Source organism: Protopterus annectens, chromosome 1.part1 (assembly GCF_019279795.1).
Source record: "Protopterus annectens isolate FY-2018-M chromosome 1.part1, PAN1.0, whole genome shotgun sequence".
NCBI classification, from domain to species: domain Eukaryota; kingdom Metazoa; phylum Chordata; order Ceratodontiformes; family Protopteridae; genus Protopterus; species Protopterus annectens.
In genome coordinates, this window is record NC_056726.1 from 1644951902 (window position 1) to 1644976837 (window position 24936).

Sequence of the window (24936 nt, forward strand, 5' to 3'; positions counted from 1 at the left end):
TCAACATTCTCTGGACCTAGAATCAATGATTCCTATCATCCCTTAGTTAAAGACAGAATTCCTTTAATGGGCAGAGGCCTGCCACCACAACAAGGGACTGCCATTCACTCTACCCCTTACCACCCAAAACCCCAACAACAGATGCATCAGACTATGCATGGGGGGCTCACTTGGCAGGGCAGTGCATTCAGGGCAAATGGAACCCGAGTCAAATGCACCTGGATATCAATCAAAAAGAAATGTTAGCTGTACAGAATGCTCTGACAGCCTTCATGGACCACATTCTTCCAGGACAATTATTGGTAAAGACGGACAACACCACAACAGAAAGACAGAAAGTTCACACCGGGGATCACACCAACAGCACTACTAGATAGGGGCCAAGGGTACTAGCTGCTAGTACAAGGGTATAGGGAACTACTAAAGGGGTGGTGAATACCGCACAACGTGGCTGGGCTAATATATGCCTTCAGGCAGATAGCCCAGTACCAACCTATGAACCTATAAACCACTGTTATGTGGTACATAAACAAGCAGGGGGGAACCTGCTCATACCCTCTCTGCAGACTAGCCATGGCTCTGTGGAACACAGCCTTGAGCAACCAAGTGCATCTACAAGCTCAATTCCTGCCAGGCAAGCTAAATTCACTGGCAAATGACCTAAGCAGAAATCTCATGGACCCACACGAGTGGAAAATGGAACCAAAGATATTCAACATTTTGAGAAACAAATGGGGGAGCCCAGAGGTAGACCTGTTTGCCTCCCCTCAGAACTACCAATTGGACAAATTCTGCACAAGGACTCCCCACAGACAAGCTTGGAAAGTGGATGCTCTGTTCTTCACCTGGAAAAACCTATCAGTTTATGCCTTTCCCCCTCTGCCTCTCCTCTCCAAAGCACTACTAAAGATCAAACAGGACAAACCAAGGGCAATACTTATTTCACCAGACTGGCCATGCCAACACTGGTACCGCCTCCTGCGCAGTGTGTCACTTCTGGAACTATGACATCTGCCTCAGACACCTGCCCTGCCAGCAGGAGGGCCAGATTCTTCACCCACAGATTCAAACCCTGAACCTGGCAGCCTGGCTAATTACCTGATCTCTCCATTACCATCCCTCAGTAAGCAAGTGATGGATGTCATTCTAGAGGCAAGGAAGCCTAGTACTAGAAAATCCTATGCTGAAAAATTGAAAAGATTCTGTTCCTGGAGCCAAACTCAGGGGATGGGCACAGCAGCGCCCAATTTACTGCACATTCTTCAATACTTAACTGAGATGCTTCACAAGGGCCTTTCCTTTTCTTCCATCAAAATGCATGCCTCGGCCATTTCAGCTCATTATAATACAGAGCCACCCCTCTTCTCTCATCCACTGCTGAAGAAATTCCTCAGAGGTGCCAAAAACTTAAGACCACACAGGAGAGCCCCTACTCCAGCCTGGGACCTTAACTTTGTATTGGAAAAGCTCTCGCTACATCCCTTTGAGCCAGCTGCAAATGCAAAGTTGAAATTCCTTTCTTGGAAAACAACCTTCCTTCTAGCCATCACTTCAGCAAGAAGGGTGTCTCAATTACAGGCCATCATGGCAGTGGAGCCTTTCATCATCTTTCATGTGGACAGGGTGCCTTCAGGACCAATCCCTTCTTTATGCCCAAGGTGGTATCCAGTGTAGCCCTTCATCAGTCCATTCATTTGCCAACATTCTTTTCTAATCCACAGAACAAAGGGGAACACATACTGCACTCCTTGGATGTGCACAGACAACTTAGATTTTACTTGGACAGGACTAAGCCTCTCAGGAAATCTGAACAGCTGCTGGTTGCATTTGCTGCGGGGGCAGAGGGGAAGGCCATTTCAAAGCAAACCATTTCTAAGTGGATAGGCCACTGCATTCATTTCTGCTATAAGCACCATGGAAAACCTACCCCACAGGGGATAAGACCACATTCTACCAGGGCTGCATCTACCTTTGCAGCCTTTCTCAGAGGTGTCCCTACCAGGGACATTCTAGAAGCTGCTACCTGGAGTTCTGTACATACATTCACTAAGCATTACCACTTTCCAATTTTTTCAAAATCCAGAGCTGGTTTTGCCACTACAGTCTTGCAGGGCCTTATAGCTGGTCCTAATGCTATCTAATTGCCTCCTCCCTTCCTTAGGTTTGGGAATCTACCCAAATGTAATGACTATAACAGTGAAACATGAAGAACATAGTACAGTTGTGTACATTTCCATAAATGTAGATGTTTGAGTGTATTCACTGTTGCAGTCCTGGTTACCCTCCCTCCAGCCCCCTGACTTTTATTGACTATACGTCTACTCTTGTTTACTATGCTTAAAGCTTTCTGGTGTATTTGCTTTTTGTTGGAGGTGTAACCTTGTATATAATTGCTTCCCATTATGGGGGCACCTGACATTTGGGGCAAGAAAAACTGATGTAATGGCATCGGCTGCATGCTTTATACCCCTGACTACCTGACGTCATGGAAGATGAGACAACCGATGCAGGACCCAAGACTTTGATAATCAGGCCAGCTGAGGGCTACCTGCAAGCAGATAATCCAAAGGTAATGACTGCAACAGTGAATACACTCAAACATCTACATTTATGGTAAGTGTACACAACTGTACTTTAGGAAATTAAGTAGGGAGAATCATTTAGACAAAGGAGTGCATAGTTAGTAATGCTTCTATGGCGAGAGTTGCAGCTAGGAATGTAACTACTTATAGAGAAGTAGTGTTGTTAGAAGGGATACATTAACAGAGTTAATACATACAACCCAATTGTATAAGTAATGCTAAGTTAATAATTAACCTGGAGTGTTACATGTGCAAAGCCGGGATTCAAATAAGTGTCTTTTGAGAGCTATTTTGAAATGATTAAGATTGCTTATGGATCTAATACTATGTGGAAAGTTATTCCAATTTTTAGCAAGAAAGTTAGAGTAAAGAGAGTTGCCTACTGTATTGGATACTTTGGTTACTTGGATTAAGTCTTAGATAATCGAACAGTATGAATTTTAGAGTAATGTAGTTTCAGATTTTTTAGCGAAGGTATGTTGTCAGGATTGCGCATTATTTTGTGAGCCATTATTAATTGGTTATAGTTCATAACATGAGGTAGTTCCAACCAAGAAAGATGTTTTAGGCATTGACAGCAATGGGTTGAATGTGTGGAATCTGTTGTTAATATGGCAATCTTATTGTAACATGATTCTAAGTTACTTAGTTCTGACCTTTTGAGGTTGGTAACTATGGGGAATGCATATAAGAGTGAGGAGAGAAGGTGGATTCTGGCTATTGCTATTCTTGCAGTGTTTGTTAAGAATTTTTTGTTTCTATACATTATTCCCATTTTTTTTGGTACCATTAGTTCTTGCTGAAGTGTTCTCAAGTCATTGTCACTAATTCTATCACCTCCCTGTGCTTTGTTTGGGTCCAGTTTGTGCAGTTGTTTCTCAGTATAATCCAATTTGATACCAGTATCTGGGGTTACCCGGATGTCACTAGGGCAACTTATCACCCCTTTTGTGAAGCCAAACTGTTTTGCATAAGATTTTGTAAATATAGCTATAACCTGTTGGTTCTGAGAATAAGTTTTAGAATTTGCATGTCATTACTCCTTCCACATCTTATTATCTATATAAAGGTTTCCTATTATGTTAAATATCTTTATATAAATTTTCAAACTTTTTCTTGATCTTCTTTCACTCTATCCTTAATCTATTTGTCCAGCTTATTTATTTCAGTTTTCAGAGTTGTAGTTCAACCTCTCTTCCATTTCTTACATTTTTTGTGTCTCAACTAAATCAGATATTTTGTTCTTATGGAAATATATCCCTGATGGTGTACGCCTAGATCCTGACGTTAAACATTTTTTTGATTTTTTTGCACTCAAACAATTTCTCTTTCAAAACTTTTCACATTCCATCTTCAGGTTTTCCACTGAACACCTCACTCCAGTTAGTTTTAGATAGTGATTGTTTGCTTCCATATAATCTGTAATTAACCTTCTGTGCATTGGTTTAGATTTTGGTTTGGCAGAATTATCCAACAACAAATTAATTTTTATAACCCCATGATCATTGCACATCAACTTGAAGTAACAGTAATTTCTTTAGGAACACAACCAATGTCTAGTATGTTCCTTCCCCTGGTAGTTTTTTTTACAATTCGAAGCAATCGTTGTTCCTGAATATACGTTATGAATAATTTCTTTGCTAACATTGTTAAATCAAAATTATTCCAGTCTGTTTCTGATAAATGTAAGTCCTTAGTTAATATTATTCTTCCTTCCTGTGTTTCATGCAAGAAATATATGAATTCCTCTAGGTCATCTGCACATTACTTTGCCTGTGGTGGTCTATACACTCCAATAATTGTTTTATGCTACAGAGTTGTCTTTATTGTCCCAGTTACACAGTCTATAGTTTTGGTGTTATCATTGAACATGTGATAATGACAAGTCTCATAATGATCTTTAATCCCTATCATATCACCTCCCCCTGGTTATTTGTTAGAATGTCTGTTACAGTAAAAACATTTATACCATGGCAGAACTGGTTACCAGTCATTGTTCTTTAACCATGTTTCACTAACAATAATAAGATCAATCTTGTGGGAATGTAGCAAGGGACACAGGTGGACAGTGGTCTCACCTTCAATAACCACATTGCCACAACAGTCAGGAAATCCTTCTGTGTGGCACACCTCATCACTAAGGGCTTTTCATCCAGAAAAAAAGAGGTCATTGTCCCACTGTACTCATCCCTCATTAGATCCATTATAGAATACAATGCCCCATTTGGTATGTACCTTTCAAGACATCTGCAACAACTGGAAAGGCCGCAGAAATACCTCACTAAAAGAATCATAGCCCTAAAGCATATGTCCTATGCTGACCACCTTAAAAAACTCCTGCTGTACTCTGTCACATATCGTCTACTCAGAGGCGATCTCTGCTTAACATACAAGGCCATGTCAAACCCAGAGCTGTTGGACATGCTACGCTTGAAGAAATCCCAATCTCTCAGAGCCACACACTCAAGGGATCTAAACCTTGTCATCACAATAAACAAATAGGTTCCTGACCTAGAGACTCCCCAGACTCTGGACTAGACTACCCATACATGTCATGCAGAGTGCCTCCTTGATCCTCTTCAAAAGGAAGCTTGATGATTGGATGGGAGAAAGGAAATTCACCCCAGGGATCATGTCTGTCGCCTTGCTAGACAGGGGTCCAGGGAAGTAAATAGTGTGGGAAGAAATAGCCAAGGAATTGTTATGGCTAGGCTTGTATAGGCCCTAGGACCGGTAGCCTAGTACCAACCTATGAACCTATAAAAAAAAACTTTATTATTAATGCTCCTAGCATTAACAACTATCAGAGATGCATCAAATGTTGCTATCTGTGAACCCTTACATTTTTGAACTGGCAAAAATCCTGCCTAGTGTTTGTCAAATATTGCAAATGGCAGAATGACTGGTGTGATGCCCCACCACTGGACCATTTATCAAGGAGCATCAATCCCACCACTAGCATCAGTGGGGCACATACACTAGTAGGATAACAGGTGCACACAGTATTTCCAGATGCAGTTCTCTGCATCAAGTACAATTTCTCTTAAGAGCACACAGAGACCACAGTCAGTCCAGGGCTGGTTTCTCCCTCTTTCTCAATATTCCCAATAAGACTTCTCACTGGCATAGCTATAGAGTTGAGATCTCAGCTGAGTGGCCAACCCAAGACCTCCAGCACCCTCTCTGTCCAACCAGTGTTTCATGTCCCTGCTCAAGTAGTTGACACACACACTATTTGAGGTTTGATTTACACACCACATATACACACACACACACACACACACACACACACACACACACACACCTGGGAAAGGCTGGCACAGGTTTACTATGCCCCCTTTCCCAGACTATAAGGTAATTATCACTGCCACCAGCCAACTCCTTATCAGCTACTTTAAGGCCCTTAACAAAGGGTGTCCAATCTTACTGCATCATATTAATATTAATAAAAATGGTAGTTTGACCAAGAGCAAGGCTAACAGAAGTGGCCCACACAGTGTCACCAAATAAATATGCAAGTATTCTCAAAACCTAAATATCTCTAGATAGATCAGCCACAATGAAAGTTTTAAATATATATCTAATAATAAACAATAAAAGAACAAGAAAATACTCAATATATAGTCACAATAACATCAGAGTTCAAAATCACAAAAAGAAAAATCTGGCAAAGCCAGAATTTCCACTGTGTGATACCTTAAATCTCTTGAATCAGAGGCAACATGGGATATATGTAAATTACCCTTTAAGGATATCAGGTGTTTCAGCTAAATGGCAATTCTGAATATCCATGACTTTTTTCTTTTACTTTTAAGTCTTTTTATAGACACCTTTAGGTTTATGGATATCAATTGGGTATGTTTACCTTGTGTTTCCCGCCCTTAGGTTTATGGATATCAGTTGGGTATGTCTACCCTGTATTTCCAAAGGTCAAACATTTCTCTTCAGTTGTGCTGATGATGTCATAAGAGGGCAGAACCATGCATGTCCACAGTTAGAATGGTTTGGCTTTTTGGCCTAAAATTGTCTATAAAAAGACTTAAAAGAAAAAAAGTCATGGACATTCAGAATTGCCATTTGGCTGAAACACCTGATATCCTTAAAGGATAATTTACATATATCCCATATTGCCTCTGATTCAAGAGGTTTAAGGTATCACACAGTGGAAATTCTGGCTTTGCTCGATTTTTCTTTTTGTGTTTTTAACCAGTTGGTTTTCCTATGTGACCTTTTAAAACATTGTTTTAGTTTGTTAGTTGGGATATTTTGTAGACACCCTTAGGTTTATGGATATCATTTAGATATGTCTACCTTGTGTTTCCAAAAGTCAAACATTTTGCTTATGCTGTGCTGATGATGTCATAAGAAGGCAGAAACATGCATGCCCACAGCTAGAGAGTTTTGGCTTTATTGGCCTGAAATTATCTATAAAAAGACTTAAAAGTAAAAGAAAAAAGTTATGGACATTCAGAGTTGCCATTTAGCTGAAACACCTGATATTCTTAAAGGATAATTTACATATATTCCATGTTGCCTCTGATTCAAGAGGTTTAAGGTATCACACAGTGGACGTTCTGACTTTGCTAGGTTTTTCTTTTTGTATTTTTAACCAATTGGTTTTCTTGTGTGACCTTTTTAAACATTGTTTTAGTTTGTTAGTTGGGATATTTTGTAGACACCCTTAAGTTTATGGATATCAGTTGGGTATGTCTACCCTGTGTTTAAAAAAATCAAGTATTTCTCTTATGTTGTGCTGATGATGTCATAATAAAGGCAGAAATATGCATGTCCACAGCTAGAGGGGGTTTGGCTTTATTGGCCTGAAAATGTCTATAAAAAGACTTAAAAGTAAAAGAAAAAAGCCATGGACGTTCAGAATTGCCATTTAGCTGAAGCACCTGCTATCTTTAAAGGGTAATTTACATATATCCCATGTTGCCTCTGATTCAAGAGGTTTAAGGCATCACACAGTGGAAATTCTGGCTTTGCTAGATTTTTCTTTTTTGTGTTTTTCCTGTGTGACATTTGTAAACATTGTTTTAGGGTTCAAAATCACAGGAAATATTTAAAACAACATTGCTGGGTTGTCTCAGATAAATAAATAAAAATATCTAAACTAATCTTTGCTATATACCTAACTATATCTAAGAGAGTTACTATACCCTAGACACATACTTACAAAGCAAGGCAGATGTGTGGTGAATGGTTCTTGTTATCAGGTTCAAGACAGAATACAGAATGTACTGTCTCTCTCTCTCTCTCTCTCTCCCTCTCAGAGAGTTCTCAAATTAATATCTCAGATATTACTGCTGGGATAGCTTGCAGGACAACATCATTTCTTGTCATCTCACTGTATCCCAGGTGAACCCCCCCCCCCCCACCACCACTGCTGGAATCTGGCAGTATTTAGCATCTACCTGTGAAAATATATAGACCTCAGATCTTTAGCAGATGCTGGAAGTCATAAAATAATTGCATTCCTTCAAATTTCAAAACTAGTAATTAGTTTACTCCAAAGAAAATACAGGAAGCTTCTCAGCACAGAGTCTATGACTAGCTGCATTGTAAACTGAAATACATCATCTTTTATTGTGTAGTAATAAAGTAATTTAATTTCAGCTATTTTGCTGAAGTTAACCTCCTGTATTCCCATTTCAATTGTTAAACTATATACATTTAAACACTTACAATAGTGCATGTACATTTCTGTTCTATTTCAGTAGGGCACACTGTGGTTATATTTTAAGTGCAAGCATTTTATAAAATACCGTTTTAATACACATCTGTACAGACCAGTTTAATATACACATGACATACAGTTCTAATACATTTGTAACTCAAGCATCTTACAAAGACCATGTTGATATTCACAAATGACATATAATTGTTTATAAAATTCCAGATAGGTGTGCTGGCAGTATCTCCTTTTGTCACAACTGGTATAGGGAGAGAGCTAGCTGATATGATGGAGAGAAGGAAGGTTGATATATTGTGACTGCAAATATATTGTGAGTGCAAGAGACCAGATGGAAGGAAAGTAAGGCCAGGTGTATTGGAAGTGGGTTCAAATTGTTCTCTAATGGTGTGGATGGGAGAAGAAATGGGGTAGGGGTTATCCTGAAAGAACAGTATGGCAAGAGTGTTTTGGAGGTGAAAAGATTGTTGAACAGAGTGATGTTTATGAAGCTGGAAACTGATGGTGTGATGATAAATGTTGTTAATGCATATGCTCCATAAGTTGGGTGTGCGATGGATGAGAAAGAAAAATTTTGGAGTGAGTTGTATGAAGTGGTGGTGAGCGTTCCCAAGGATGAGAGAGAGTGGTGACTGGAGTGGATTTCAATGGGCATGTTGGTGAAGGAAACAGAGGGGATGAGGAAGTGATGGGTAGGTATGGTATTAAGGAGAGGAATGCAGAAGGTCAGATGGTAGTAGATTTTGTGAAAAAGATGGACATGGCTGTATTGAATATGTATTTTAACAATAGGGAGGAGCATAGAGTCATGTACAAGAGTGGAGGAAAATACAGACAGGTGGATTATATCATATGCAGGAGTGCCAGTTTGAAGAAGATTGGAAACTGTAAAGTGGTGGCAGGGGAAAACGTATTTAGCATAGAATGGTGGTCTGTAGGATGACATTGGTGATCAAAAACAGGAGGAGGAAAATGAGGACAGTGCTTCGGATCAAATGGTGGAAGTTACAAAGGATGATTGTGAGATGGAGTTCGGGAAAGAGTTAAGACAGGCACTGTGTGGCAGTGAAGACTTACCGAATAGCTGGGTAACTATAGCAGAGCTGGTAAGGGAGACAGCTAGAAGGGTGCTTGGTGTGACATCTGGACAGAGGAAGGAGGACAAGGTGGAACAAGAAAGTACAGGAGAGTATACAGAGAAAGAGGTTGGTGAAGAAGAAATAGGAGTGTCAGAGAGATGAAGAAAGCAGACAAAAGTATAAGGAGATGAGGTGTATGGTGAAGAGAGAGAGAGAGAAGTGGCAAAGGCTAAGGATAAGGACCTACTGATTGTCTAGACAGATGGACTGAGCTGGAAAAGATGTGCAGCAGGTAAGGGTAATAAAGGATATTGAGGGAAACAAACTGACAAGTGAGGAGAGTGCATTGAGCAGATGGAAAAAGTACTTTGACTGGCTGATGAATGAAGAGAATGAGAGAGAAGGTTGGATGATGTGGGGATAGTGAATCAGGAAGTGCAATGGATTAGCAAGGAGGAAGTAAGGAAAGCTAAGAAAAGGATGAAGAATGGAAAGGCTATTGGTCCAGATGACATACCTGTGAAAGCATGGATGAGTTTAGGAGATATGGCAGTGGAGTTTCGAACCAGATTGTTTAGTGAAATCTTAGAAAGTGAGAGAATTCCTGAGGAATGGAGAAGAAGTGTTTTTTTACCAGTTTTTAAGAATAAAGGTGATGTGCAGAGCTGTAGTAACTACAGAGGTATAAAACTGATCAGTCACAACATGAAGTTATGGGAAAGAGTAGCGGAAGCTAAGTTAAGAAGGGAGGCGATGATTAGTGAGCAGCAGTATGGTTTCATGCTGGGAAAGAACACTACAGATCTGATGTTTGCTCTGAGGGTGTTGATGGAGAAGTATAGAGAAGGTCAGAAGGAGTTGCATTGTGTCTTTGTGGGCTTAGAGAAAGCACATGATAGGGTGCCTAGAGAGAAGCTGTGGTATTGTATGAGGATGTTGGAAGTGGAAGTATGTAAGAGTGGTACAGGATGTGTACAAGGGTAGTGTGACAGTGGTGAGGTCTGCGGTAGGAGTGACAGATGCATTCAAGGTGGAGGTGGGATTACATCAAGGATCAGCTCTTAGCCCTTTCTTATTTGCAATGGTGATGGACAGGTTGACAGATGAGATCAGACAGAAGTCCCTGTGGACTATGATGTTTGCAGATGACATTGTGATTTGTAGTGAGAGTAGGGAACAGGTTAAGGAGACTTTGAGGAGGTGGAGATATACTCTAGGGAGGAGAGGAATGAAGGTGAGCAGGACTAAGACAGTATATATGTGAGTGAATGAGAGGGAGGATAAAGAAATGGTGAGGCTGCATCGAGTAGAGTTGGCAAAGTTGAATGAGTTTAAATAATTTGGATCAACAGTTCAGAGTAATGGTGGGTGTGGAAGAGAGGTGAAGAACAGAGTACAAGCAGGGCGGAGTGGGTGGAGAAAAGTGTCAGGAGTGATTTGTGACAAACAGGTACCAGAGAGAGTGAAACAGAAGGTCTATAAGAGGGTAATGTGACCAGGTATGTTATGTAGGTTAGAGATGGTGGCATTGGTGAAAACCACCAAACTGACGTAAACTAACCAAACCAAAGAGCAGACAGCTATCTATATGTACTATGTGCCTTAAAATGTTGATCACTGTCATAACATATTTATATATAAATGGGTCATATGACTGTTTTTAAAATGCCTGATGAAGGCCAGATATGCCTGATGAAAGCACTAACCATTGTAATAAAGTTTAATAGTCTTAATTTGCACAGCTGCCCACTCTTTGGTTTTGTTGGCATTGATGAAAAGACAGGAGTCAGAGCTGGAGCTGGCAGAATTAAAGATGTCAAGATTTGCATTGGGTGCATCGAGTATGGACAGGATTAGTAAACAGTATATTAGAGGGTCAGCTCAGGTTGGACGGTTTGGAGACAAAGCCAGGAAGGAGAGATTGCATTGATTTGGACATGTGCTCAGGAGGGATGCTGGGTATATTGGGAGAAGGATGCTAAGGATGGAGCTGCTGAGTAACAGTAAAAGAAGAAGGCCTAAGATAAGGTTTATGGATGTGGTGAGAGAGGACATCCAGGTGGTTAGTGTGACAGAGCAAGATGCAGAGGACAGGAAGAAATGGCACTAGATGATCCACTGTGGCAACCCCTAACAGGAACAGGCAAAAGAAGAAGAAGATATGAATGTCATTTGGTCTTGGTAAATGTGCTAAAATGACCATTAAAGCTGAAAAGCTGCAGCACCAAGAAAACTTCAGTTTGAGACAGGAATAGGAAATGAAACAACTTGAGCAAGAGGGAGTGTATAAATAAATATTTGGGAATTGATGAAGGATTAACAATAAAATTTGAATAAATGTGAATAAAACTTAGTAAGGAATATTTTAGAAGACTAAAATTAGCACTGAAAACAACATTGACATCCAGGAACAAAGTCCAAGCTATAAACCAGTTTGCTCTCCCTGTCCTAACTTACAGTTTTGGAGTGACTGACTGGCCTCAAAAAGAGTTGGATAGGTTGAACAGGAAAACAAGACGGATGCTTCATGCTCATCAAATGATTTATAAAAATCAGTGCATACCAGGACTATATATTCCCTGTTCTGAAGGAGGTATGGGCCACCTCAAAAATGATTACATGTATAGATCTGCAGTTGTAGGACTGCATACATATCTGCTGACCTCACAAGACCCAAATGCAGAGAAAGTTTTGAAACATGAGGAGAATAAGTCTAATATGACTGCCCTGCTTAGCTTAGCAGAAGCATATTGGCATCAAGTGGGAATGGAAACTTAACCAGAAGTAGGTAAAAATCAGGCAGCAACTGAATATTGAAGTAGCTTAAAAGCACTCAAAACATCAGACACAAAGCATTATAGAAAATGATAATGTTTCTATCCCATGGGACCACCCATTGCCAAGAGTTCATAAAACAGATACAAGAAAAACAGACATTGTAGTCCAGGAAAAGAAGACAAAACTAGCACTGATCTATGAAATTGCAACACCCAGTGACTATAGTGTCTTATGTACAGAGAGACACAAAGTCATAAAATACCAGGATTTACAGGCAGAAAAGAAGGCATTGTGAAAGAAAGATACCCAGACAGTTCCAATAGTAGTAGGAGCAATGGGCCTTGTTAAAAACAATTTACAATCATACTTAGATATATTACTAATACATGCAACCCCATACAAATTGCATAAGGAGTCATTACTGGACACATTGTGGGTGCTGGGAAGAGCATTTCTGGCTAACATCAAAGATTGAAACAATAATAATTTCATGAACTTTAATCATAATTTGACTTAGGAATTGGGTCCATTCCCATCCTAGTATTAGAAACCCAAGAGACTTGGAGAAATTAAAAAAAGAGACAGAAGATATAGCAAATCTACTGTCTGACAAATTTATCACCAATTTTATCACCCTTTCCCCCCAAACAACTTCTCAGGAAGTATCATCAAACATGACCTGCAACTATCACTAAGAAGCTGGTACTTGACACTGTCTACAGGGTTAAGAATACCACACCAATACCAATAGGCCTTGATAATATTCAAGAATGACTGTTTAATAGCTTGGAACAACTGGTCACCACTCCCACAAGAGGGAACAACATATTGGACCTGGTCATCACCAACATGGGGACTCTATGTTCCACACCAGAGGTAAACCCCTCATTGGTAAGATCAGACCATAAACAAATTTCCCTGTACATCCATATCCCGTCCCCACCCCCAGCCAAGGAAATCACTGTAAAAAATTTCTCAAAAGCCAACTTTGCACTTCTCAAGACTGAGGTGGAATCCTTCAAAGCCCCTGGGCCAGAGGATAATACAGCCCAATCCATGAGAATCCTTTACAAATGCATTCTATGAGCACCTGCAGGAATGCATGGATCGTGCTATCCCAAATAAAACCAAGACTCACTCCTCCAAAAACAGGAGACCGGTCTGGTGGACCCCAGCCATAAATAAGCTATACAACAGAAGGAGGAAGCTACTACATGACAGAGCAAAATCCCAAAAAGGGAAGGCATCTCTGATTAGTATTAGCAAGAAACTTTGATCCCTCATAAAATCATCAAAGGCCAGTTTCGAAAGAAAAATTGCCCTAGACACTAAAGATAATAACAAGGCCTTCTTTAGTTATGTCAGGAACATGGGCAGAAACTCCCAGATATGCTCTGAATTGTTGCATAATGGTACAAAATATACTGAACCTACAGACATAGCCAACATCCTGGCAGACAGATTCAGCACAAACTTCTCCCCCCCTTCCCCCCCAAGGAGCAAATGCCTATCCCAACTGAATGTAACCTCCCTGACATCACAGATGCACAGGTGAAAGCTGCCCTCTCCAAAGCAAAAAACACAGCATCTATGGGACCGGACGGTGTCCCAGGCTGTGTCTTACATGAGCTCCAAGAAGAACTGAACCCTCACATTAAGTCACTGTTCAAACTTAGCATTACTACAGGATATGTACCCAAAGAACGGCATACAGCTACAGTGGTCCCACTCCACAAAGGTGGTGCCACAACGGACCCCAAAAACTATCGCCCCATAAGCCTGACTAGTCTGGTCTGTAAAGCTATGGAGCGTATTATCATGGAACTCATAAACAAAGACATTGGGAGCCTCCAGACACTGGACCCTACCCAATTTGGCTTTGTTAAGGCAGATCTTGCCTCTTAAACCTAGTTGATTTCTTTGAAACAGTTACCAAAGCCATAGATGAGGGCAAGGTAATCCACGCAGCCTACCTGGACCTTGCAAAAGCCTTCGACACAATACCCCACTTGGGCATCATAAATAAACTTACCAGCTTAAATATCAACCCCTATATCACAAGATGGGTTGCAAACTGGCTCAGAGATAGAACCCACATGGTCAGAATCGCAGGTGCCATGTCCGAATCCAAACCAGTTACAAGTGGCGTCCCACAGGTCTCAGTTCTGGGACCTCTCTTATTCAGTATATACTTCTCTGAGGTTCAGGCTAACTTGGGGGGGATTATGGCTGACAAAGTTCGCAGATGACTGCAAACTGGGGGCCATAATCGAATCTCCAGCTGACACAAGCATCCTCCAAAAGGGTCTCACAGAGACAGATGCTTGGTGCCAGAGCCACGGCCTCAAGCTAAATGCTAAAAAGTGCATAGTCATCCCCTTTGGGAAAAACAAGGTGCCCACAAATTACCACATAGGTGGCAATCCATTAAGTATGGAAGAAGTAATTAGAGATTTGGGGACCAACGTAGATAGTAATCTCTCCTTTGATAATCATGTTGCCAAAGTGGTTAGAAAGACCTTCTATATAGCCCACCTTATCATGAAAGGGTTCGCATCTAGATCAAGAGAGGTCATTGCGCCCCTCTACTCGTCACTCATCAGGCCCATAATTGAATACAATGCCCCTTTTGGGATGTACCTTACCCGACACCTGCAGCAACTGGAGAGACCTCAAAAGTACCTCACCAAGAGGATCATGGGCTACAAACAGATGTCCTATGCAGCTCGACTAAAGAAACTCCAGCTCTACTCAGTTGCTTACCGCCTACTCAGAGGCGATCTATGCCTGAAGTACAAAGCCATGTCAAACCCAGAATTAATGGACATGCTCCACCTCAAAAAATCCAAGTCCCTTAGAGCTACATGCTCCAGGGACCTAAACCTCAACACAAAAATAAATAGGACATGCTGGAGGGACAGATTCATTTCCCAGAGGCTCCCCTCACTCTGGAATAGAATCCCAATTCATGTTAGACATAGCCCCTCGCTGACCCTCTTCAAGCGAAATCTGGACGCGTGGATGGGAAATCGCAAATTCACCCCTGGGATCTCTTCTGTGTCCCTGCTAGACAGAGGCACAGTAAACTAATCTTAAAAGGGTACCTTCTGTGACCTACTTTACAGGGGCACAGTAGGCTAATCTAATAGGGAGGCGGAAGACAAATACACTCTGGCTAGGCTTATAAATGCCCTAGGGCAGATAGCCTAGTATCTACCTATGAACCTATGAACCTATAAAACATGGCCTTTCAGGAACACTAGAGTTATTATTTAACTATAGCCTCCAGACAGGGTTTATGCCATGTGAATGAAGAAATATAGCAGTCATCCCTCTATACAACAGCAGGATATTTACAGATCCTGGTAGCTAAAGACCCGTAAGTCTGACTAGCCCCATACACAAAGCCATGGATGAAATTATCATGGAAATTATTGACAATGACATAGGTCATCTTCGGATACTGGATTCAACCCAGTTTGGCTCCATGAAAGGTGAGATCATGCTTATTCAGCCTAGTGAACTTCTTCAAAGAAGGTCACCAAAGCACTGGGCAAACTCAAAATGGCACATACTGCCTAACTTGACCTAGTCAAGGCATTTGATTTAATAACCCACTTAGAGATTATAGACAAATTCACAGAATTAGCTATAAATCACTATGTCACACGCTGAATAGCTGTGTGACACACGGATAGAACTCAAGAATTTAGGATAGGGAAATCCATCTCCACAAAAAGGCTGGTCACTAGCGGAGGCCCTTGGGGCTCTGTGTTGGGTCTACTTCTGTTTGATATCTACTTCCCAGAAGTCAAGGTCAACATAAAGGGCCTCTAGTTGACCATGTTTGCAGACAATTGTGAACTAGGTGCAATCAGCAACCATAGGATCCCCCCAGACACTAATATCTTCCAAGAAGGGCTGACTCAGACAAATAACTAGTGCCACAGCCATGGTCTAAAACTCAATGCCAAGAAATGCATAGTACTATCTTTTTGGAAATTGGCTACCCCTGCAAACTACCTCATTGATAACATGCCCCTAAGAGCAGATCCAGTAGTGAAATATTTGGGGACACATGTAGACAATAACCTGGCTTTTGAGCATCATTTGACTATGGTAACAACAAAATCATTCTATGTTGAGCAAATTTGGCAACTAAATCCAAGAAAGTCATTGGTCCCCTATACTCATCCCTAATCAGACCAGTCATTATGCATAATGCCCTACATTGATAATGCACCCTAAGACTTGACCCAGTTGTTTAGAATTTGGGAACTTATGGACAGTAACCTAACTTTTGACCAACATGTGTCTATTTTTGTATGAAAGTACTTCTATATTGTACAGTTTATAAACAAAGGGATTGTGTCTAGATCTAGGTATGTCATTGTCTGCCTTTACTCAACCCTCATTAAGCTAGTCAGTGAATATAATGTCCCCTTCTGCATGTATCTGTCCAGACACATGCAACATATTGAACACCCATACTTTACTAAAAGGATGCAAGACCTAAATAACATGTCCTAAATGGACTGACTTTAAGTCCTGTTGCTATACTTGGTATGTTACAGACTGCTAAAATGTAACCAATGGCTGGCATTCAAGGCATCTTCTGACCCATTATTGATGAATTCACTTCACATCAGTAAGTCAAATGTCATCAAAATATCCTGTCTAGGTATCTAAACCTCTTCTGCAACATCAACAGAATGATTTGGAGGAACAGGTATATGCAGAAGATACTGCTGCTGTTATGTAACAGATTCGTCATCCACATAAAACAAAGTCCATCCCTGTCCATTTTCAAACACAACTTAGATCTGTGGATGGGAAACATCTCCCTGTACTACTAATGGACAGAGGCAGTTCCTAGATGCTTTATCATATGCATGAGTCCCCTCCAGTTATCTAAGGAATGATCCCAGTTGTTCTCATTAGGGGTAATATTATTTATTTATTTATTTACATTTGTTTACCGTGAGTGTCTGACTGAGCCTCCCCCCCCCCCCCCAAAAAAAGGCCCATTTTCAGTGGAGGCCTGTGGAGAAAAGCTCCAGATACATTGTGAACAGTGTTAACAAGTTAACAGGTTACATATTAAACAGTGATACAACTGAGTTGACTAGCAGTAGTAACACAAATAGTTCAGTAAAGATGATGTCACACATTAATACACATTATAATAGTTGAACAACAAATGCAACATATTAGAAACAAAACAGTAATGTATTTCTACTTGGGGGTGGGGAGTTAGCCTAACCAAATAAAACAATCTGAATAAAAATATACAGAGTAGGCTGGAGCTAGGTTCCAGAGGAAATAGTCAAAGAATATAAGCATTAGTGAGGAACAGAATAGGATTACAGTGCTAAGGAAGAAATGACTGAGGTAATATATAATTATCGACCACGTCATGGGTGAGGCCAATCTATAGCCAAATGAGAGATGTTATTTTGAGCATGAAAAGGGAAATTGGCTAGGCTTAAAATGGCCTGCAAGGGTAGCTAGCCTAGTACTTACCTATGAACCTTTAATATGTACCTGACCAGGCGTATGCAATAACTTGAATATCTGCAGACATTCCTCACAAAAAACAATACAGTGCATAAACAATATGTCCTACACAGTTCACCTCAAAGCCCTATCTCTGTACTCAATCTCCTGCAAACTGCTGATGAAACAATCTGTGCCACCCATGCAAGGCATCCTTAGATCGCCCTCTAATAGTCATTCTGCATATATACAAAACAAATAGCATCAGAATTACCCAATCTAGGGAATTAAACCTTGGTTGTGACATAAACAGGACATGTTAAAGAGACAGGCATGTGTCTCAGAGACTACTTTTTGTCTAGAATAGGCCTTCCCATCCATGTAAAATACAGTTCTACCCTAACCCAGTGTAAACATAACTTGGGATAGTGGATGGGGAAATGTAAATTCACCACTGACCTGGCAACTATATATCCCTTAGGACAGAGACAAACCTGTAAATGCTTGACCACCCAAACCTTAGCCTACATATACCCCTCAGAATAATATTAAGGTCTGTAAACTTGCCAGATACATTTGAGATTTATGCATGGCTAGGATTAAAAAAGGCCCCATCAGTCATTACCCTAGTATACACCTATGAACCTATGAACCTAAATACCTTGTGTAAATTCCATAAATATGTGGGGGGTGTTATGAGTTTCAATATTATGCATTAAAACAAGAGGTATTTAAGCAAAATTAACCTTCTAAGAGAGTGAGGAAAAGTCAAATGATTTTGTGTGCTTATAAAAGGCTCTGGCTTATAAGTGGAAGTAGCTGTAGTTAATAAAGGAAATGTATATTTTTATGCAGATCCTTGTACAGAGTATAAAATATAGTTATTTCAAGTCAGTGGTTTCTAGTATGGAAAGCCTGTCCACAGACGAATTAGATGAGTTGTGTAAGGAATGTATGACTCAAAAAAGTTAATAAATTCATGTTGTTGAAAGGGAGTCCACAGAAAAAATTAAAGATAGTGTGTGAAAGACGTAAATCTATATAAAATTCAAGTGGTCATCAGTGATAAGGATATAACAAAAATTCTGTGGACAACTTACTGCAAATTTCAAAATATTAAAAATTACCACAGAACTGGTAATAATGTTAAAATAAAGGTAACACATTTCTAATGCAAATGAAACGAAGAAATAATATAAATGTTATTCTGTTATTCAAAGTGCAAATCGTTTAAAATGAGATGAGGAGTAAGTCTATTAAAAACACAGAAGGGCTGGCAGAGCTAATCAGCAGCAAACAAACGAAACATGACAAACTGAAATAAAGAATATGATGAACAAAGGTTACAAAAAACTGCAATAAAATATACAATAAAACAAGGGCACTCTGAAATAATATGTAGCCTAGCCACAAGATCCCAATTCATCTGTGTCCAATGACATGGATACCCAATACCCAGTATTGATCCCTTTCAGTGATTTTCTAAGTGTTCATACTCAGGATAAATTTACAGTTACCAATCCATTCTCCACTTTACACTTAGAATGGGTCAGGGAGCTGCTTAGCTTTAGATCAAGGGGAAATTTAGTCTATAAAAGAAGGATTCTCTGAGAGAGATATCTATCTCAAAAGCAAGTCATGTTCACACTAAGGTGGATGGTTACTTCCCCTGAGCAGATATTTAGGGTGCTGCTTGTTCCCAGATATGCAGGAGGTTACATAGGTTCATAGGTGTGTACTAGGCTAATGGCCCTGGAGCCTTTTCAAGCCTAGCCCATAGGATTACCCTGGCATTGTGCCACTGACCTTAGTTCCCAGTGCTTCTGTGGAGTAAAGCCATTGGAGTGATCTATGGGGTGAATTTTCTATTTCCCATCCACTCATCAAGATTTCTCTTGAAGAGGGCCAGTGAGGTGCTCTGCTTGACATGTATGGAAAGTCTGTTCCATAGCATGGGCAGTCTCTGGGTTATGAACCTGTCCCTCCAGCATGTCCTGTTGATTGTGGTAATGAGGTTGAGGACTCTGGAGTATGTGGTGCAGAGAGATTGTGATTTCTTTAGATGTAGCATTTCTAACAGCTGGGTCAGACATGGCTTAGTAACTCAAGCAGAGATCGCCTCTAAGTAGGCGATATGAGACAGAATAGTTGGAGCTGTTTGAGTCTGTCCATATAGGACAAATGTTTAAGGCCTAGGATTCTCTTTGTGAGGTACTTTTGTGGCTTCTCCCGTTGTTGCAGGTGTTTAGTGAGGTACATGCCAAATGGGGCATTGTACTCAATGATTGGCCTAATGAGGGAAGAGTAGAGGGAGACAATGACCTCTTTCTTCCTGGATGCAAAACCCTTAGTAATGAGATGTGCCACATAAAAGGACTTTCTTACCACAGTGGCAATGTGGTTGTCAAAAGAGAGGTTGCTGTCAACCTGTGTTCCCAGATCTCTTATAATGCCTTCTGTATTCAGTGGACTGCCAACGATGTTGTAATTCATGGGAACTGGGTTTTTCCCAAAGGGGATGATGACACATTTTTTGGCATTGTGCTTAAGGCTATGGTTTTTGACACCAGTCATTGGTCTCAGTGAGGCCTTTCTGTAGGATGTCAGCATCACTTGGGGAGATAATAATGGGTCCCAACTTGCAATTGTCTGCGAGCTTTGTCAGTTGTCCCTTGTGTTGGCCTGGACTTCAGAGAAGTAGATACCAAACAGGAGAGGACCCAGGACCGAACCCTGTGAATCCTTCAAGGCTGTGTAGGCAATGAAAAGGTGTCCTCTCAAGAGTCTGTAGGAGACAGACAAGAAAGAGAAAGAGTAGTTAAAGGAAGATATGCCTTTTATGCTCTTAGTCAGGGAATTCTGTGTTCGGTTAAGTTGAGTAATAGGTTTCATCAAGTACATACCAAAATGGGAATTATGCTCTATTTTGTGTCTGATGAGAAGAGAGGGATGCTAACTTGCTTAGACCTTGAGGACATACCCTGGCTAGGTAAAAGGACTTCTTAATGACAGTGGATACATGGAAAGTAAATTATAGCTTATAGTTAACAAAAGTACCCAAGACTCTAATAACAGTGTCAGTTTTCAAAGGGGGGGGGGGTCATCTATATGGTATGTGCATGGATACCATGTTTGCTACGGACACAATAATGAATTTTCTGACCTCCAGTTTATGGTCACGGTCCAATCACTGTGTGTTGTACATGTTACGCCTTCTTGGAATGTCTCGGAGTAAGGTGGTTAGTGTATGACATCCCCTAGTTTGCAGCCATCTGCAGACTTGGTCAGCCAGAAGCTCTTCATGTCAGCCTTGAAATTAGAGAAGTAAATGCAAAAGAAAAGTGGCTCTAGGACTGATCCCTGGGGGACACTGCTGGTAAAGACTCTTTCTGATTACAGTGTGCCTCTGACACTGATATACTGAGTTGTTTCAGCCAGTTTGCTATCCGGCAGGTAACACAGAGGTTTACATTTAGTTTGATTAGCTTTTTGGTAATTCCAGAATGTGAGATGGTACCAAAGGCTTTGCCATGTCAAGGTAGGTAGTGTGAACTAATTTCCCACATTCAAGGGGTAGGATTTGACATTATCAAACCAAAACTGGCTTAGGTTAAAGGATTGCAGTCTGCCAATGTCCTTGTTAATAAGCTCCATAGTGATGCAGACTACTGCTTTGCAGATAAAGCTAGTGAGGCTTATAGTTCTATAGTTTCCTTGCTGTTGCAACTGTTTACATACTTCTATGTTATGCAACACATTTTCTGCTACTCTGCAGAGAATTTGCTGCAGGTGTCCAATAAATATTGTAGCTCTCTGCTTGAAATGCACAGGTAGCAGAAGTGTCCAAATTCACATTCTGTAATGTTGTGCCCTTGTGTGGATTGTGCATATGCATTGTCCACCACAGAACACCATGGGATACAGTGTGTGTAAACCAGTGGAATAGGTTGGATATGTGCCATATGTAAGTGAGTCATGGGATCTGCCATTGCATACATTCAGACAGGCATTCTATGCATTCAAAATGTCATCATCTACTATCTTATCCTCTGCTGGATGATGGAATCTGAGGCATTAGCATTTCCTGCTATGATGGAATAGAAGGCCACAGCATCAAACATTGCAACAACTGACTCAAATTGCAGGCTTGACCATATTGCTTGGCTATAGCCAAAGATAGTCCACTCATTCCTGGCGTACACCACAAATGCTCATTGTTCAGAAATGGTTTGCACTATGGCACACTGTGTCAAATTTATATATTTGTGAATCACTCTGATATGTTTGATGTCATCTGAATATTCTAGGTGAAACATTTTCATGGGATTCTTATTTCCATCCTTTTATGAAGCCACCTTTATATGCACATGCAAATGCTGCACTGCTTTTCACACTGCACAACTGCACCGTATCTCTGAATTGCATGCACCCTTGTACTTCCACTATATGTGCTAGTTTACACTATTCAGTGCACTAAAATAGCTGTTTTTTTTCTAAAAATCATATATATGACAGTATTAACCTGTTGCATCACATTACTCTCAATAAAATAAAATAAAATAAAAATCCCAACAGCATGATGAATAAAAACAAACCATGCTTAGTTCAAACTCATTTAATTGCTTTCATGTTCAAGATTTAAAAAGAAAGTTCATCATATTAAAAACATTTTTGAGTTTAACTTCATATAACCATATAAATCCTATCAGATGAAAAAAATCCAGCCGGTAATATATAAGCCCCATTTAAAAATGCCTGGCATGAAATACTTAAAGTCCATCTCTTTTTATGAATGAAACCACCGCACACGTTTTTGACTCCATGTCGTTTGTAATTATTTAACTGTATGTGAAATAACCCAGGAATAATTTATACTAAAAGGGAACTTGGTTTAGGAATATATTTTATGTTATGGTGTTTGTTTAGACCAAGGCCATTAGTAGAATGTAAAACCAGATGTAAACTTAGCTCATTTTAAGCATGGTGTTATAGTCACCCCCCTCCCCCCCCATCTGATTGAATTCTATCTTTTGTAATGCACTAAATATTGACTTCTTCAGTTTTTGCAAACTCACAGAGCATTTCTACAGTCCTTTAATCTGATATATAATAATGTGGCACTGTATTGTGTGAAAAATCCGTCACAGTCTGAACACATGCTAATAACCACTACAGCTGCAGTGATACAATGAAGATGTCCTCTTATTGCTATTGTCTTCTCCAAATGTGATAACTCAATATATGGCCATTCACATCAGTACAAACAGTTCTCACAGAAGCCACACTTTACATACCTTGTTGCCTCTTAAGACTGTTTGGTAAATGGAACAGGTTCTCCTTCATCCAACAGTCATTTTAGGCCCATACCTATCCAGTGAAGAAATACTGGACATCATTATTTCTTCATTACTTTTAAATATATTCCAGTTGCTACAAATTATTATTGAATGCTCAGAGAGCCAGCTGGTATAGAAAAAAGTTCCCTGAAATCTTTCTATTTCTTAAATTGTTTTCCTCTTAAACCTTCATTAGCAATTGGTGCATAATGCACCTTGCTTCCTGCATGCATTTTATGAATAATCACCTGAAGTAACAGAAGGATAACACCTATCCACAAACTTTTAGGTTGTGATTAATAAAAAAATATCAGCTTCATTGGTATTTGGGCTATGCAGCAGTGCCCAGAAGTGCAACAGTGATATGAGGGAACAAAGACCCAATAAAACTGCATGTAGTAACATTATATTTGTGGCTTATTATCATGTATCTGAATTGAACACTGTGTCTTTAGAGGAAACTGCTCCAGTGTTACCCTTTCCAACCAACATTATGCAGTTGCAAACACACATAAGCACCCGTGCGCGCACACAGACACACACACACACACACACACACACACACACACACACACACACACACACACACACACACACACACACACACACACAGACACACACACACACACACACACACACACACACACACACACACACACACAGACACACACACACACACACACACACACACACACACACACACACACACACACACACACACACACACACACACACCTCTCACAAATACAGAGAAGGCTTTGCAGTATTTGCATGCTGCCTTGTAACAGCGCATCTTCTGCCATAGGAATGACTGAGTGGACATAATCAACAATGCATCATTTTTCTCTTCAGTCCCTAAATAGAGCAATAAATGTATTCTTTGAAAAACTTTACCACACTATTCTGACCATGCATCACTATGTATACTCAATATCTCTACCCCCTATAAGGTACTGCTTCCTGCTGGGGATGCAGACAGGGTAGATATGGGACTGGTAATTCACACAGAAGGATGGAACTGCAGACCTCCTCACCCACTACTATACCCAAGTGGGGTTGCCAGCAGATTAGGAAACTAGTAAGACTGGAGGGGGTGATAGGGCAGTTGTCATCCTGTGATACATCCCCGGGGGGGGGGGTTCATACTTAACCTTACTTTCTTCCCACAATACTCTGAGTGGGCCATTAGGTGTGTGTCAAGGTCATGCCTGTCCAAGGCCAGAGCAGTCTTGTTTCCTAAGTCCATTTGTACTCCCCCATCTTGATGATCTCACCGAGCCTCAGACTCCAGCTGAGCTCAAGGATGGATCTAACCCATCATACTCTCTCCCACTCATGATAGGCTCAAAGATGGATCTACCCCAGCATACTCTATCCCTCTCATAATAGGTTCAAGGATGGATCTACCCCAGCATGATCTCGCCCTCTCATGATAAGCTCAAGGATGGATGTACCCCAGCATGTTCTCCCCTTCTCAGGATAGGATCAAGGATGGATCTAATCCAGCATGCTGTCTCCCTCTCAGGATAGGCTCAACGATGGATCTACCCTAGCATGCCGTCTCCGTCTCAGGCTAGGCACAGCCATATTCTGCTGCCTGAACCTACAAGTCCCTAGGCTTGTCAAACTTGGTGTGCTGGAGCCCTAGTCAGGGCTTCACGCCAATATGCTTCCAGTACAGGCATATGGTTTACAATGGTGATTGTGAATTTGATTGTTTTGTGGAGTAGATGTGAATGAAAATTGGCTGCTTATCCTCCACAGTTATTTTAAAATAAAATATTTTAAAACACTCACACTGTTTTAAAGCAAGAAGAATAGTTAATCGGTTTTGTATATCAAGAATGTGGGCAGTTTGGTATGCTTGGCATAGCGTTGTAATTTATTTATTTATTTATTTATTTATTTATACTTGATCAATACTAACTAATTTTAGGCTCATTCTGGGGGAAATACAAAACAGTTCAGAA